Here is a 19,890-nt window from a genome sequence, read left to right on the forward strand (position 1 = left end):
GGCGTCCGTCACAGCCGCCGCCGACTGGTTGGCGAGTGGCCACGCCATAGGCCACCGGGTAAAATATTCGACCCCCACCAACAGGTACTTATTACCCCTAGGCGTGACCGGAAAGGGCCCCAGAATATCGAGTGCAACGAGCTCGTTAATGCGCGAGACCTGAATAGATTGCAGCGGTGGATTAGCTGCCACGGGCGGTGGTTTCCGTCTGGCGCACTCAACACAACCCTTCAGAATATTCACCACGTCACCCCCCATTCCCGGCCAATAATAGTCACGCTGAAGCAGGGCAAGCGTTTTGTTAACTCCCAAATGCAAGAGGCGTTCGTGTGCGGCCAAGACAACCTTCCCCCTCACAGCAGAAGGCACCACAATCGCATGCCGCCGGGACAAACTGTCCCATCTCATCAACAGGCCCTGCTTAAGCTCGTAGGAGCCAGTTCGGTCGTGGCTACCTTCGGAACCCTCCGTCTTTCGGCGCAATGCCAGCAGGGAGCTGTCCGCCATTTGGAGACGGCCCCACTCAATCAACGACAGTGAGAGCAGCGAGTCCTGACCCCCTGGGGTAGCGGGACCATCCCCAATTGGTGTGCTCGCGGTCGCAACCAACGCCTCCCTACCTTCCGTAACCGGAGGTTTACAGCGCGCCGATCCCGATAAGCACGCACATTTGTGACAAGGCAACAACCGCGACAGGGCATCGGCATTCGTGTGTCGCAACCCTTTACGGTACGTAGTCGTGAACTGATAGTCCTGGAGGACTTCCAACCACCGCGACAATTGGCCCGAGGGCTGGGCAACCCGTAATGAATACTGGAGCGCCGCATGGTCCGTCCGGACCGTGAAATGACGACCATAGAGATATGGCCTGAATTGTTGTACAAAAAAAACAATGGCAAGTAGTTCACGACGGGTGACGCAGTAGCGCTGCTCTGCCGGCGACAACACCCTGCTACCATAGGCGACCACCCGTTCGACCCCTCCAACGACTTGGGACAGCACTCCCCCAATGCCCGTGTTGCTAGCATCCGTGTCTAGCAAGAAGGGACTCTCAAAGTCCGGATAGCGCAAGGGTGGGGCCCTTACCAAGGCGTCCCGGAGGGAGCAGAATGCAGCCTCCTCCTCCGGTCCCCACCGGAACTTCACTCCTTTTGCCGTTAAAGCGTGCAAGGGCTTTGCAATGGTGGCGAAGTGCTCAACGAATCGGCGATAATACGAAGCAAAACCGATGAAACTGCGCACGTCTGACACTGACGTGGGCGTCGGCCACGAACTGACACAGTCCGTCTTCGCAGGATCGGTAGAAATCCCCGAAGAGTCGACAATGTGACCCAAGTACCTCACGGATTTACGAAAAAGATGGCATTTGGCCGGTTTAAACTTTAATTTAGCCGATCGCATTCGCAAGAACACCCCTCTCAATCGCTGGAGGTGTTCTTCGAACGTTTTACCGAAAACAATGACATCGTCAAGGTAAATGAGGCACGTCTCCCACTGCAAGCCCGACAAAACCAATTCCATAAGACGCTGAAACGTCGCAGGAGAGGAGTGAAGTCCCATGGGTAACCGGTTAAACTGAAACAGGCCCCCTGGAGTCCGGAATGCAGTCTTAGGCTTAGACTCCTCGTCGAGTGGCAACTGCCAAAATCCGGACAATAAATCAAGAGTCGAAAAGTATCGCGCACCGGACAATGCGTCGAGAGACTCGTCCATCCTGGGGAGCGGATACGCGTCGGCCACCGAGATCTTATTCAGGCGGCGGAAATCGACGCAAAATCGCAGGGACCCGTCCTGCTTTTTAACGAGCACAATAGGTGCTCCCCAAGGACTGGAAGAAGGCGAAATAATGTCGGCTTCCAGCATATCGTTAACTGCCGACTGAACATGTTCCTTCTCAGCAGGACTCAGTCGGAAGGGATTTTGCCTGACCGGTGCCGCATCGCCCGTTTCAATGTGGTGGCGTAGCAGGTCCGTGCATCCGATATCATACTTATGTTTACTGAAGACATCCGAAAATTCAATCAGCAACCCGCGCAACGCACCCAACTGTACCGCTGACAAATCGTCAGAGTCCGCGCACAGCATATCAATCCAATCTAGGTCCTCCTTTGATGGTACGCTATTCGTGGGGCTCGAATCAGCCTGCGCAACCAGCCTCTCCTCCGCAGGGACCCGTGCCGCGTGAGCCAGCACGGTGCCCTGCTGAATGACGGCCGGCCGCGCCCCAGCGTTTAAAACCATGACAAACGGATCCCTGTCTGCCCCAACCAAAGTGTGAGCCACCGATAAATCGAGACCTCCAACAGCCCTATTAGAAGGACCCAAAAGCATGGCCTGTTCCGAGGCCTCCTTCCCCCATGGCTTCCGTAACCGGAGGGGAATCAACATTTGTGAACCCGGGGGCACGTGCACGGTCTGTGTTGCTAACGCCTGAATGGTAGCGCACGCCGTCCGAATTACATTAGGGCTCGTCAAAAATGAAATACGGCGACCCGATGGTAGTTCAATGCAACGCTGATCAATGAGAATTTTGATGGGCATTTTCGCCAAAAAATCAGTGCCCAATAGGCAAGGAACCGCCAGGGAAGATGAAACGAAAACGGGTCCCGACAATTTGATATCACCAATGCAAATGGACGCCCTAATCTGACCGATAATGCCCAACGATCCCCCGTTAGCGGCGTAAAATGGCACATCCACCGGGAGAAGCGGACGACATTGTACCGGGAGAATATTATAAATGAGATCCGAAATAATAGTCGCCGATGCCCCCGTGTCCACTAACACCCTGACCTCGACCCCATCAATCGATCCGGTAACGACGGATGAACCCGCTGAGGCAGCCACTATTCTGTGCCCCAATTCCGACCATTTAATGTCTCCCCGGTCCCGGCCGAACCCCCCTCTCCGAACCGAACCTCCGAACTCTACTCGGCTCTCCCTCGTCGCAACGCGACGACCCATACGTGTCGAGTATGCGGGCCAAGCATGTGAGGTGCCGCGACTTGCCGGGGTTTGCAGTGATGACTTGGGGCCTTGGTCGTCGTCCAGCCGAGGTCCCATGGCGCGCTGACGTGGGGCACGGCAACCGGAGGCCACGTGGCCACGAAGGCCGCAGTTATAGCAGGTGATGACAGTAGTCGGAGATCTCGGTTGCTCCAGCTTGCGGGCCGCTCGCAGAGGCGAACGACCCCCCGACCTCCAGTCCCCCGCTCGTCCCGCGATGAACGCGTCCTCTCGTGGGCTGACGACTTGGGGCACGGTGTCAACCGGACCCGGAGTTGAGGGCACGGCAGCGTTGCAGACGACCCCCTGCTTTCGTTGAAGGACCTCGTGCGCTTGCATGCTCGTGGCGACCCGTAATGAAGAAATATCGGTGTCGTCGGCCGTGTTGATGGGGACCCCCAGGTCCTGTGCCAACTTGAGCAGCTGCTCCAAAACCATCGCATCTTGGCCCTCCTCGTCCATACGAGGGAACGCGGCGTCAGCGAGAGCGAGCAACGCCGTGCGGTAGGCGAGCACGGTCTCCGTGTCCGCCTTCCGTCTTGCATAGAAATGATGGCGGCACGCCGAGGGAGGACCGTAGACTTTGGCCATGAGAGCCAGCGCATCCTTGAGCGTGGAGCGGTCCGACCTGCGTGCGGACGTGAAGGCCGCGAGCGCGTTGTCGTCCAGCATGGCAGGCAGTGCCCGCAGTGCCGTAGCGTCGGACCAGGCGGACATCTCTTGATGCGCCAAAAATCTGCGCTGAAATTGGCTCCAATCCCCGCCTTCCGCCTTGAATGCTGACAACGTGGGAAGGCGCTGCTGAAAGATAAAGTCGTCCTCCTCCTCGTGCTTCCTCTCTGCCCCCCCGTCGGTGTGTAAGATGGCGGCCCCAGTGGCGGGTGTGTGATGGCGGTCCGCCGCGCGCGTTGGTGACGTCAGCGGCCGCGCATGGAGAACCGCTGCCACGTGGTGATGGCCGTTCCCGCCAAAAGTTGGAGCGGATGAAATGGCGGGAATCGCCAAATCGTTTTGGCGGGAATCTGCAGGGCGATCCTGTAGCACGTCGGCCGCCGTCCCCGCTCCTCCCGACGAGCTGATCTCCGCCAAGATGGACGCGGCGGCGAGCAGCAGCTCCGCCAGACGGGAGTGTGCCTCGCGAAGCACGGTGTCAGTCCCACGTCGCTCGACCGGCGCCGTCGGTGGATCCTGCCCCGTGGGCAGCTCCTCTTCCTCACCCCCTGATGCCCGCTGGCCCGCGTCGTCGAGGTTGTCCTCGTGGTCAATCCCGTGGGTCCGACGGTTCCTCCTTGTATCCATGCTTGGAGGACCGTTTCACTTCTGACGCCAGTTGAAGTATGTGAATTGACGGCAGGAACTTCTTGACGGGTAACACACTTTTATTAAATCCTTTAGGTATCACAATACAACGTGTGGTCTCTCTTCTTCCTCCGACACACTCCACTAATCTCGTGTAAGCTCTAGGCCTCTGGCTACACCCGATACACTTGACTCGTGTAGACCCTATGCCTCTGGCTACACACAATATACTCGACTCGTGTAAGCCCTATGCCTCTGGCTACACAATACACTCGACTCGTGTAAGCCCTATGCCCTGGCTACACATAGTACATTCGGCTCGTGTAGACCTATGGCTACACCCACTACACTCGCCTCTGGGTTACACAGAGTCCCGGTCCCCTTAGGACAGCGGGGCTAGGTACCGCAGGGCTCTAGGTCTTCATCCCCGTCTTCCTTCTTCGCTGGTTACCCACTCCCCTTACGCCTGTGTGCATCCCCTTTTATAGCCCCTGCTCACGAGAGACGGAGCTGATGCGGCGTCGACGTGTGCGTCGTTCCTTAATGACCCAATCACGACGCACTCTCTCTACGATCCGCTTTCCCCAGCGCGTGTTAACATTACTCCACCAATCACACTGCGCTGCCACCTGATCACTCCCTCTCAGCGCGTCACCACCCACAGCCAATCGGTACCCCGTAACCCACGACCCCGCGCTGACCCCTGATCCTCCACCGTCAGCGCGCGTCACCACCTACACAGCCAATCATCACACACTGTGCATACGATCCTTAATCCCAGCGCGTATCACCTCTACACATACACACATGCATACAGACACACAGACATACACATAAACACATACACATGACCCGGCTTCGCCCGGGACTTGGATCTACCACGCCCAGCCGCCTTTGTCTCCCAAGTGCCGATGTTAATACGCCACACCAGTTACTCGTTTGAGGCTGAGTGGACCTAGGGGAGGTTCAAATAATCGTCACCGGTGGTGGCCGTGAGCGGGAATGGAACTGGGTTCGCCGGGTTGGTAGCGCAGCGTAGCGTTAAGCACTACACCCACCGCTCCTCACACACCACACACGCACAGACACACACACAGACACACGCAGACACACACAGACAGACACAGACAGACACACACACACACAGACACACAGACAGCACGCTAAGCACTACACTACCGCTCCCCACACACCACACACGCACACACACAGACACACACACAGACACACGCAGACACACACAGACAGACACAGACAGACACACACACACAGACACAGACAGCACGCTAAGCACTACACTACCGTTCCCCCTACACAACACACGCGCGCGCGTCCATAGGTACACATACACGCGCTTGTTGCAGACACACGACTTTCAGGGTGCGTAAGGCAGTAAACGACTGAAATAATAAAGCGGCAATGCTGTGCGAGGAACGCCTTAGACCAGCAACACATTTGTGTAATGCGAGCGTAAACACACAAACACATACAAACACATACACACACATACATACACAGACATACACACAAACACATACACACAGACATACACATACACACAAACACACACATACATGCACACAAACACATACACAATACACACACACATACATGCAGACACAGACAGACACATAACACACATACATACACACACATACACACACATACATAGACACACACATACATAGACACACACATACATACACACAAACACATGCACACACGTACATACACACATACATAGAGACACGCAGACATACACATAAAGACATACACATGACCCGGCTTCGCCCGGGACTTGGATCTACCACGCCCAGCCGCCTTTGTCTCCCAAGTGCCGATGTTAATACGCCACACCAGTTACTCGTTTGAGGCTGAGTGGACCTAGGGGAGGTTCAAATAATCGTCACCGGTGGTGGCCGTGAGCGGGAATGGAACTGGGTTCGCCGGGTTGGTAGCGCAGCGTAGCGTTAAGCACTACACCCACCGCTCCTCACACACCACACACGCACAGACACACACACAGACACACGCAGACACACACAGACAGACACAGACAGACACACACACACACAGACACACAGACAGCACGCTAAGCACTACACTACCGCTCCCCACACACCACACACGCACACAGACACACACACAGACACACACACAGACAGCACGCTAAGCACTACACTACCGTTCCCCCTACACAACACACGCGCGCGCGTCCATAGGTACACATACACGCGCTTGCTGCAGACACACACGACTTTCAGGGTGCGTAAGGCAGTTAACGACTGAAATAATAAAGCGGCAATGCTGTGCGAGGAACGCCTTAGACCAGCAACACATTTGTGTAATGCGAGCGTAAACACACAAACACATACAAACACATACACACACATACATACACACACATACACACAAACACATACACACACATACAAACACACAGACATACACATACACACAAACACACACATACATGCACACAAACACACGCACAGACACACACACAGACACACGCAGACACACACAGACAGACACAGACAGACACACACACACACAGACACACAGACAGCACGCTAAGCACTACACTACCGCTCCCCACACACCACACACGCACACACACAGACACACACACAGACACACGCAGACACACACAGACAGACACAGACAGACACACACACACAGACACACAGACAGCACGCTAAGCACTACACTACCGCTCCCCACACACCACACACGCACACACACAGACACACACACAGACACACACACAGACACACACACACAGACACACACACACAGACACAGGCAGCACGCTAAGCACTACACTACCGTTCCCCCTACACAACACACGCGCGCGCGTCCATAGGTACACATACACGCGCTTGCTGCAGACACACACGACTTTCAGGGTGCATACGGCAGTAAACGACTGAAATAATAAAGCGGCAATGCTGTGTAAGGAACGCCTTAGACCCGCATTATACATTTGTGTAATGCGAGCGTAAACACACAAACACACACAAACACATACACAATACACACACACATACATGCAGACACACAGACAGACACATAACACACATACATACACACACATACAAACACAGAAACACATACACACACATACATAGACACACACATACATACACACAAACACATCCACAGACGTACATACACACATACATACAGGCACGCAGACATACACATAAACACATACAAAAAAACCCACATACATACACACACACATACATACACACAAACACATGCACACACATACATACACACATGCATACAGACACACAGACATACACATAAACACATACACACATACACATGACCCGGCTTCGCCCGGGACTTGGATCCACCACGGCGGCAAAACCGACATACATACACACACAGACATACACACAAACACATACACACACATACATACACACATGCATACAGACACACAGACATACACATAAACACATACACATGACCCGGCTTCGCCCGGGACTTGGATCCACCACGGCGGCAAAACCGACATACATACACACACAGACATACACACAAACACATACACACACATACATACACACATGCATACAGACACACAGACATACACATAAACACATACACATGACCCGGCTTCGCCCGGGACTTGGATCTACCACGCCCAGCCGCCTTTGTCTCCCAAGTGCCGATGTTAATACGCCACACCAGTTACTCGTTTGAGGCTGAGTGGACCTAGGGGAGGTTCAAATAATCGTCACCGGTGGTGGCCGTGAGCGGGAATGGAACTGGGTTCGCCGGGTTGGTAGCGCAGCGTAGCGTTAAGCACTACACCCACCGCTCCTCACACACCACACACGCACAGACACACACACAGACACACGCAGACACACACAGACAGACACAGACAGACACACACACACACAGACACACAGACAGCACGCTAAGCACTACACTACCGCTCCCCACACACCACACACGCACACACACAGACACACACACAGACACACGCAGACACACACAGACAGACACAGACAGACACACACACACAGACACAGACAGCACGCTAAGCACTACACTACCGTTCCCCCTACACAACACACGCGCGCGCGTCCATAGGTACACATACACGCGCTTGCTGCAGACACACACGACTTTCAGGGTGCGTAAGGCAGTAAACGACTGAAATAATAAAGCGGCAATGCTGTGCGAGGAACGCCTTAGACCAGCAACACATTTGTGTAATGCGAGCGTAAACACACAAACACATACAAACACATACACACACATACATACACAGACATACACACAAACACATACACACAGACATACACATACACACAAACACACACATACATGCACACAAACACATACACAACACACACACACATACATGCAGACACAGACAGACACATAACACACATACATACACACACATACACACACATACATAGACACACACATACATACACACAAACACATGCACACATGTACATACACACATACATAGAGACACGCAGACATACACATAAAGACATAAAAAAACCCACATACATACACACACACATACACACAAACACATACATACACATACATACACACATACATAGAGACACACAGACATACACATAAACACAAACACACATACACATGACCCGGCTTGGCCCGGGACTTGGATCCACGATGCCCCGCCGCCTTTGTCTCCCCAGTGACGATGTTCACACACGACAGCAGTTACGCTTTTGAGGCTGAGTGGACCTAGGGGAGGGCCAGGTCCGTTTCAAATAATCGTCAGCGGTGGTGGGCGTGAGTTGGAATCGAACTGGGGTCGCTCAAGCAGCTTAATGACTGTACGAAGAACATATAAAGAATCGATTATAATAACCAGGCAAGAGTCCACATTATAGACTGCCAGTACACGCACTCAGCTTCATAAGCAGGCTAGAGTGTACATGATAGAGTGGCAGTACGCTCACCGAGCTTAATAAGCAGGCTACAGTGTACATGATAGACTGGCAGTACGCTCACCCAGCTTAATGAGTATTTGTACAGTGAACATTAAAGTAATCGATTGTTGGCGCGTTGGGTTTAAAAGTAATATTAATAGCACACATTGTGGTGGGGGTGTAGTGAAGAGTAGGAAAAACTTTGATGAATTTACCTCAGAGTGGCGTGGTGGGTGTCGAGGCCTAGTAGCGTGCAAAAGCCTGCGGCCTCGCCTAAAATTGTCGGCTTGGAAGAGGCAGGGTACGGGTGGCGTTCCTTCCCCCCCCCCTAGCGCTCCAACAATACTGTGTAATGGCTATTATTTAATTAAATACGGAGCTTATGAAAGTGGCGAAGGCGTGGCTAGCCGTTGGCAGGGGCAACCGCCGTCCAATGAAACTGCAGCCCTTGGCGAAGGCGTGGCTAGCCGTTGCCAGGTCCAATGAAAGCGGCGAAGGCGTGGCTAGCCGTTGCCAGGGGCAACCGCCGTCCAATGAAAGTGCGTATGGGCCAAAGTCCACACACACACAACAACAACCGCCATTCGCCACTAAGTGGCGGTGACGTCACCACGATGCTTGTGCCAGGCCAAGTGCACCTTGAGGCCACGTGAAGTGTCGAAAGCCCGCTGGCAGGAGGTCACGGGGCAGACCCAGGTGCCACTGGTCGACTGACCGAGATGACCGAGATGACTGGCTGATGCACCACCTGTGCCCCCTACTGTGCCAACTTGCTGTGCTTTAGCCACCCGGCGCTCCGCTCGTTGTTGTGAGCGTCGCTCCTCCGCCCTCCGTTGTTGTTGGAGGGCGACTGCCTCCAACTGCCCAGTAGCGTCCTTCACGAGCCTCCTCCACTGAGGCCGATCTTGACACCGCTGGTACCAGTCATCGGCAAGTCCACTCAGCTCCACGTCCTCCTGTACCACATCACTCCATCTCTTCTCCAGCCCGTGCCGCGCCCGTCTAGCCCCCTCGATCCGGCCGAACAAAAGCTGTTTAGGCATGCGGTGGCTGGGCATGCGGGCTACATGACCCAGCCAACGCAGCCTTGCCTGCCGGAGGAGCTCACTGATGGGACTTTGCCCAGATCTTTCAAGGATTTGTGAGCTCCTCACACAATCCAGCCTGGTTAAACCCAGGATGGATCGTAGGCAGGCCAGCCTAAATGTTTCCAACCGGCGAAGATGCTCCACCAGGGGGGTCCACGTCTCGCAAGCGTAGAGAAGGGAGGGAATGACCGTGGCCGAGAAGACCTGAAGCTTCGTGCGGAGCGACAGACCAGGTAGCTTCCACACAGCGTTACGCAACCGATGAAAAGATATTGCCGCTCGACTGATTCGGAGTGAGACCTCTGCTGATAGACTGGAGCCGGTCATAAGCACACTGCCCAGGTATGGGAAACTCTCCACTCTCTCCACAACTGCCCCATCATCAATTGGGAGTTGTGGGGGTGGAGTGTCCGATGGTACAAAATACCCAGGCAGGTGCTTGGTTTTGGTGGGGCTGATGGTAAGGCCCCACCTCTTAGTGGCACGCTCCAGTCTCAGCAGCAGCGCCTCCAACTCCTCTTCTGAATGAGCAGCTATTACCAAATCATCGGCATACATAACGTGGTTGACCAATAGGGAGCCATCCCTTGATCGCACCCGGGCGTCGATCAGCCTCCCATTATATCTGTACCAAACGGAAATTCCCCCGGTACAGCTATTGAAGGCTTCACGAACTACGCGGTCAAAATAGATGTTAAATAATGTGGGAGCCAGAGGACATCCCTGTCGCACCCCAAGGTGTACAGGGAAAGGCTCCGACTCCCGGCCACGTAGTTTTACCCGGGCCCGCTCACCATCATGAAGGTCCTTAATGATCGTGAGCAGAGGGTCAGGGACTCCGAAAGCACGAAGAACAACCCAGAGTCCAGTCCTACTGATGGTATCATAAGCCTTGACCAGGTCAATAAAGCAGAGATGTAGGTCTTTTTGGAATTCCCTACACCTCTGCTGTAGCAGACGGACAGAAAATATGGCATCTGTGCAGGACCGCCCTTTCCTGAAACCGCATTGGGGCTCCGCAAGCCCCTCCTCAGCGTGCCTAGCAAGGCGATGTTGAATAATCCTTGCCAGGACCTTACCCGGCACACTGAGGAGTGAGATGCCCCTGTAGTTGTTACAGTCTGTGCGGTCCCCCTTCTTAAAGAGGGGGACCACCAGGGCATCCTTCCAGTCCTGCGGAACCCGTCCAGTGGTCCAGACTGTTGTTATGATGTCATATAGGGCAGTCTGTGCACAAACGCCACACTCCCTCAGCATTTCGCTTGGGAGATCATCTCTGCCCGGTGCCTTCCCTGGTCTCAGACTCCGGATCGCCCTCAGTACTTCCTCAACAGCTGGAACCTCAGCCAGCCACTCACAGGGGGTGATCTCTTCCAATATTTGAGGCACCGCAGCCTCAGCAGGGTTATCCCCACTTTGTGCCATGATGTTTTCCTGGTTGAGAGAATTTCCCTCCCCCAGGACCTCACAGAAATGCTCAGCAAATCTGCAAACCTGTTCCTGGGGGTCGGAGATTGGATCACCGTTTTTTCCTCTAATGATGGTAATAGGTGTGGCGCTGCAGGTTACTTTTTTGATGGAGTTAAATAGTGATTTGTGATCACGGGCCACTGAGGCAGACTCCATCTCCTCAGCAACCCGCGACCACCACCCATCCTTACAACGCCTTACGGCTCTCCGAACTTCCGAGCGAAGGCTGCGGTAAACCTCCTCATTCTCTGACGTGGGATGCTGTAGGCGATGAGAGTGGGCCTGTCGCTTTTTCTCAATTAACCTGAACACCTCCTCTGTCAGCCAGGGTTTCTGGGGAGGTCTGGACCGCGTACCCAAAGCAGCCATTGCAGCTGCATGAGTCACAGTCTTAAACCTCGCCCATTTACCCTCGACATCAGGTGGAGTGGGGGACGATGCCAACCCCAGCTGCAAGCGATGATGAAATTCTCGCTTGCAACTTTCATCAGCTAACTGAGACCAGGCCACTTTTGTTTGGAATGGGATCCTGGGTGTACACCCACCACCGGAGTGGAAGAAAGGCAGGCGCATCTTACAGATGACTAGTCGATGGTCAGAGGACAGATCAGCTCCACGGTAGGTCCTGGTGTCAAGGACATGGGTTCGCATCCGCTGGTCCGTCACTATGTAGTCCAGCAGATGTTCTTGCTTGGACCCGGCATGTATCCATGATGTTGTGTGGATGCGCCGATGCCGGAAGAGCGTGTTGGTAATTACAAGCCCATGGGCTGCACAAAAATCTAGCAGCCTCCTACCGTTATTATTGAGCTGATCTGGCCCATGCCTTCCAATCACTCCAGACCAGGTGTCAGCATCATGACCAACTCGGGCATTGAAGTCACCCAACAAGATGACTCTGTCCCGAGTGGCCACTTTAGCCAGCACCTGTGACAGGAGGTCATAGAAAGCGTCTGACTCATCGGCTTTGCTTGCATCCCTCCACGGATGTTCGTCTTCGGTGGGGGCATAAGTAACCACGACCACCACTCCTCGCCTCTGGTTGATGGGAAGGCGAGCCCAAAGTATCCTGGGGCTTACAGCTTCCCACACCTCACCGCCACGCTCCCACGCCCCCTTCATTCTTTTGTTCAGAAGAAGAGCCACACCCTGTTGTTTGGCAGTCTCCTGCCCCGAGTAGAGGACTGTCCACCCTTCAGACAGACAGACATGAACGATTTTATATATATAGACTAGCTGTACTACCCGGCTTCGCCCGGGACTTGTATCTACCACGGCCGGCCGCCTTTGTCTCCCCAGTGGCGATGTTAATACGCTACAGTAGTTAAGTTACTCGTTTGAGGCAGAGTCGACCTAGGGGAGGTTCAAATAATCGTCACCGGTGGTGGCCGTGAGCGGGAATCGAACTGGGTTTGCCGGGTTGGTAGCGCAGCGTAGCGTTAAGCACTACACCCACCGCTCCTCACACACCACACACGCACAGACACACACACAGACACACACACAGACACACGCAGACACACACAGACAGAAACACACACACAGACAGCACGCTAACCACTACACTACTGCTCCCCACACACCACACACGCACACACACAGACACACACACAGACACACACACAGACACACACACACAGACACACACACACAGACACAGGCAGCACGCTAAGCACTACACTACCGTTCCCCCTACACAACACACGCGCGCGCGTCCATAGGTACACATACACGCGCTTGCTGCAGACACACACGACTTTCAGGGTGCATACGGCAGTAAACGACTGAAATAATAAAGCGGCAATGCTGTGTAAGGAACGCCTTAGACCCGCATTATACATTTGTGTAATGCGAGCGTAAACACACAAACACACACAAACACATACACAATACACACACACATACATGCAGACACACAGACAGACACATAACACACATACATACACACACATACAAACACAGAAACACATACACACACATACATAGACACACACATACATACACACAAACACATCCACAGACGTACATACACACATACATACAGGCACGCAGACATACACATAAACACATACAAAAAAACCCACATACATACACACACACATACATACACACAAACACATGCACACACATACATACACACATGCATACAGACACACAGACATACACATAAACACATACACACATACACATGACCCGGCTTCGCCCGGGACTTGGATCCACCACGGCGGCAAAACCGACATACATACACACACAGACATACACACAAACACATACACACACATACATACACACATGCATACAGACACACAGACATACACATAAACACATACACATGACCCGGCTTCGCCCGGGACTTGGATCCACCACGGCGGCAAAACCGACATACATACACACACAGACATACACACAAACACATACACACACATACATACACACATGCATACAGACACACAGACATACACATAAACACATACACATGACCCGGCTTCGCCCGGGACTTGGATCTACCACGCCCAGCCGCCTTTGTCTCCCAAGTGCCGATGTTAATACGCCACACCAGTTACTCGTTTGAGGCTGAGTGGACCTAGGGGAGGTTCAAATAATCGTCACCGGTGGTGGCCGTGAGCGGGAATGGAACTGGGTTCGCCGGGTTGGTAGCGCAGCGTAGCGTTAAGCACTACACCCACCGCTCCTCACACACCACACACGCACAGACACACACACAGACACACGCAGACACACACAGACAGACACAGACAGACACACACACACACAGACACACAGACAGCACGCTAAGCACTACACTACCGCTCCCCACACACCACACACGCACACACACAGACACACACACAGACACACGCAGACACACACAGACAGACACAGACAGACACACACACACAGACACAGACAGCACGCTAAGCACTACACTACCGTTCCCCCTACACAACACACGCGCGCGCGTCCATAGGTACACATACACGCGCTTGCTGCAGACACACGACTTTCAGGGTGCGTAAGGCAGTAAACGACTGAAATAATAAAGCGGCAATGCTGTGCGAGGAACGCCTTAGACCAGCAACACATTTGTGTAATGCGAGCGTAAACACACAAACACATACAAACACATACACACACATACATACACAGACATACACACAAACACATACACACAGACATACACATACACACAAACACACACATACATGCACACAAACACATACACAATACACACACACATACATGCAGACACAGACAGACACATAACACACATACATACACACACATACACACACATACATAGACACACACATACATAGACACACACATACATACACACAAACACATGCACACACGTACATACACACATACATAGAGACACGCAGACATACACATAAAGACATACACATGACCCGGCTTCGCCCGGGACTTGGATCTACCACGCCCAGCCGCCTTTGTCTCCCAAGTGCCGATGTTAATACGCCACACCAGTTACTCGTTTGAGGCTGAGTGGACCTAGGGGAGGTTCAAATAATCGTCACCGGTGGTGGCCGTGAGCGGGAATGGAACTGGGTTCGCCGGGTTGGTAGCGCAGCGTAGCGTTAAGCACTACACCCACCGCTCCTCACACACCACACACGCACAGACACACACACAGACACACGCAGACACACACAGACAGACACACACACACACAGACACACAGACAGCACGCTAAGCACTACACTACCGCTCCCCACACACCACACACGCACACAGACACACACACAGACACACACACAGACAGCACGCTAAGCACTACACTACCGTTCCCCCTACACAACACACGCGCGCGCGTCCATAGGTACACATACACGCGCTTGCTGCAGACACACACGACTTTCAGGGTGCGTAAGGCAGTTAACGACTGAAATAATAAAGCGGCAATGCTGTGCGAGGAACGCCTTAGACCAGCAACACATTTGTGTAATGCGAGCGTAAACACACAAACACATACAAACACATACACACACATACATACACACACATACACACAAACACATACACACACATACAAACACACAGACATACACATACACACAAACACACACATACATGCACACAAACACATACACAATACACACACACATACATGCAGACACACAGACAGACACGTAACACACATACATACACACACATACATACACAGAAACACATACACACACATACATAGACACACACATACATACACACAAACACATGCACACACGTACATACACACATACATAGAGACATGCAGACATACACATAAAGACATAAAAAAAAACCCACATACATACACACACACATACACACAAACACATACATACACATACATACACACATACATAGAGACACACAGACATACACATAAACACAAACACACATACACATGCGTGCAAAGCCTGCGGCCTCGCCTAAAATTGTCGGCTTGGAAAAGGCAGGGTACGGGTGGCGTTCCTTCCCCCCCCCCCCCTAGCGCTCCAACAATACTGTGTAATGGCTATTATTTAATTAAATACGGAGCTTATGAAAGTGGCGAAGGCGTGGCTAGCCGTTGGCAGGGGCAACCGCCGTCCAATGAAACTGCAGCCCTTGGCGAAGGCGTGGCTAGCCGTTGCCAGGTCCAATGAAAGCGGCGAAGGCGTGGCTAGCCGTTGCCAGGGGCAACCGCCGTCCAATGAAAGTGCGTATGGGCCAAAGTCCACACACACACAGACAGACAGACATGAACGATTTTATATATATAGATACGTGAAATAAGTTACCTGGAGTATGGAAGGCGAGGACACGAAATGAAGGGGTCTACAAACATTACATTGGTGACACACTGAGATAGTAACAGGCACGCGCTGATTGCCCGCGCTCCATCCAGTTAATGAGGGGTTGCGCAATCAGAGGGGAGGCTGAGCTCGTCGCTGCCTCACCTGTATTTGCAGTAGAGCTCCGCAGATTTGGCGATTTTGACTCTAACAATGTATTGGAATCGTGTAGAAGTGAGACATTTATAACACAGACCAGTGGGAAAGTCTTAATATTTATTTTACTATTTACTTTTCGTAACGGCCATTTTCATTGGAGTTTGTCAGGTGAGGCTCTGCCTCCCGTGACCGCACGTCCCTGGTGACAGTCGCAAGCGAGAACTCCATCGTCGCTTGCGGCTGGGATGGACATCGTCCCCCACTCCTCCCGATGTCGAAGGGAAATGGGCGAGGTTTAGGACTGTGGCTCATGCAGCTGCAATGGCTGCTTGGGGTACGCGGTCCAGACCTCCCCAGATACCCTGGCTGACAGGAGGTGTTGAGGTTGGCTGAGAAAAAGCGACAGGCCCACTCTCATCGTCTACAGCATCCCACGCTGGAGAATGAGGAGGCTTTCCGCAGCCTTCGCTGGAGGTTCGGAGAGCCGTGAGGCGCTGCAAGGATGAGTGGTGGTCGCTGGTTGCTGAGATGGAGTCTGCCTCAGTAGCTCGCGATCACAAATCACTCTTTAGTTTCATCAAAAAAGTAACTTGCAGGGCCACACCTATTACCATCATTAGGGGAAAGAAATGTGATCCAATCTCTCCAACCCCCAGGAACAAGTTTCAGATTTGCTGAGCATTTCTGTGAGATCTTGGGGGAGGGGAAATCCCTCAACCTGGAAAACATCATGGGGCAAAGTGGGGATGACCCTGCTGAGGCTGCGGTGCCTCAAATATTGGAGGAAGAAGTCACCAGAGGGGTAGTCACCCCATCCGATTCAGTCGAGCAGCAATATATTTTCATCGGTTGCGTAACGCTGTGTGGAATCTATCTGGTCTGTCGCTCCACACGAAGCTTCAGGTCTTCTCGGCCACGGTCATTCCCTCCCTTCTCTACGCTTGCGAAACGTGGACCCCCCTAATGGAGCATCTGCGCCGGTTAGAAACATTAGGCTGGCCTGCCTACGATCCATCCTGGGTTTAACCAGGCTGGATTGTGTGAGAAGCTCACAAATCCTTGAAAGATCTGGGCAAAGTCCCATCGGTGAGCTTCTCCGGCGGGCAAGGCTGCGTTGGCTGGGCCATGTAGCCCGCATGGCCAGCCACCGCATGCCTAAGCAGCTTTTGTTTGGCCCGGATAGAGGGGGCTAAACGGATGCGGCATTTTGACTTAAAGCTTCGTGACTGCAGGAATCAATATTCTTGGGTTTTCCCATAAAGTCACGTAAATGGGTTCAAATAAAAAGCTAAAATCTACGTTTCTACAGCAACACAAGCAATCATCAGGAGAAAAATTTGCTGGAAAGCTGCTGAGGCAGGATGTTTTATAGGTTTGAAATGTGTGTAGCTCAAGGGTCATAAGCGATGTGGGCGGGCCTAGTGACGTTAAAGTGAGAGATTAGCATGACAATGTAAGAGATTAGCATGTCAATGTAAGAGATTAGCATGTCAATGTAAGAGATTAGCATGTCAAAGTGAGAGATTAGCATGTCAATGTAAGAGATTAGCATGTCAATGTAAGAGATTAGCATGTCAATGTAAGAGATTAGCATGTCAAAGTGAGAGATTAGCATGTCAATGTAAGAGATTAGCATGTCAATGTAAGAGATTGGCATGTCAATGTAAGAGATTAGCATGTCAATGTAAGAGATTAGCATGTCAAAGTGAGAGATTAGCATGTCAATGTAAGAGATTAGCATGTTAATGTAAAAGATTAGCATGTCAATGTAAGAGATTAGCATGTCAAAGTGAGAGATTAGCATGTCAATGTAAGAGATTAGCATGTCAATGTAAGAGATTAGCATGTCAATGTAAGAGATTAGCATGTCAAAGTGAGAGATTAGCATGTCAATGTAAGAGATTAGCATGTCAATGTAAGAGATTAGCATGTCAATGTAAGGACATTTAACCTGTTAGTGTGAGACATTTAACCTGTTAATGTGAGACATTTCACCAGTTAATGTAAAGACATTTAAAGTGTCTGTGTCTATAAATATGGATGGCTTCACGAACGAATCTTTGTTGATAGCCAGTGGGCTTGCAAAGTACCTTCGTCTTGGAGAAATCAATTTCATGTAAGCCAGCCACTTTAAAGTACTGATCAGCCACGGCCGAGGTACTGGTCTTGCCGTGTTTCACATCTGCCTTGTGTTCACGAAACCGATCCGAGACATGTCGCTTAGTTTCCCCAATGTAATTGCTGCCACAGACACAGCTGAGTTTGTAGACGCCGGGGTGTTGCATGTCAGAGATCACATCCTTCACAGATAGGATCGGATCATTAATTTTCTGCACTGTGTTAACCTGAACCTGGATTTTGTTTGGTCATGATTTTGGAAATATTTTTGGGGACTCCTGCTACGTATGGCAAGGTGATGGGTTTGATTGGGTCCTCAGATGGTTCTTCGTCAACGGTTGGGGTGATGGCTTTATGGATTGTGTGGTCTGAATATCCATTTATCTTGAGGGCTTGGTGTACGTGCTCCAGTTCACTGGCGAGGTGGTGGACACAAATACATGGAGCTCTGTGGTGCAGAGTTTTGATGAGGGAATTCAGTTATTTTCGACTCTCTGGTTTTACATTAACAGGTTAAACGTCTCACGACCTTACATTGACATGCTAATCTCTTACATTGACATGCTAATCTCTTACATTGACATGCTAATCTCTTACATTGACATGCTAATCTCTTACATTGACATGCTAATCTCTTACATTGACATGCTAATCTCTTACATTGACATGCTAATCTCTTACATTGACATGCTAATCTCTTACATTGACATGCTAATCTCTTACATTGACATGCTAATCTCTTACATTGACATGCTAATCTCTTACATTGACATGCTAATCTCTTACATTGACATGCTAATCTCTTACATTGACATGCTAATCTCTTACATTGACATGCTAATCTCTCACTTGAACATCACTAGGCCCGCCCACGTCCCTTATGACCCTTGGGCTCCACACATTTCAAACCTTGAAAACATCCTGCCTCAGCAGCTTTCCCGCTCGTTTTTCTCCTGATGAGGATTGCTTGTATTGCTATAGAAACGTCGTCGATTTTTATTTTCTTTGAACCCATCTACGTGACTTTACCGG

This window comes from Lethenteron reissneri, unplaced genomic scaffold, assembly GCF_015708825.2.
Source record: "Lethenteron reissneri isolate LAM-NWPU_2019-01 unplaced genomic scaffold, ASM1570882v1 scaffold_1930, whole genome shotgun sequence".
NCBI lineage: Eukaryota > Metazoa > Chordata > Hyperoartia > Petromyzontiformes > Petromyzontidae > Lethenteron > Lethenteron reissneri.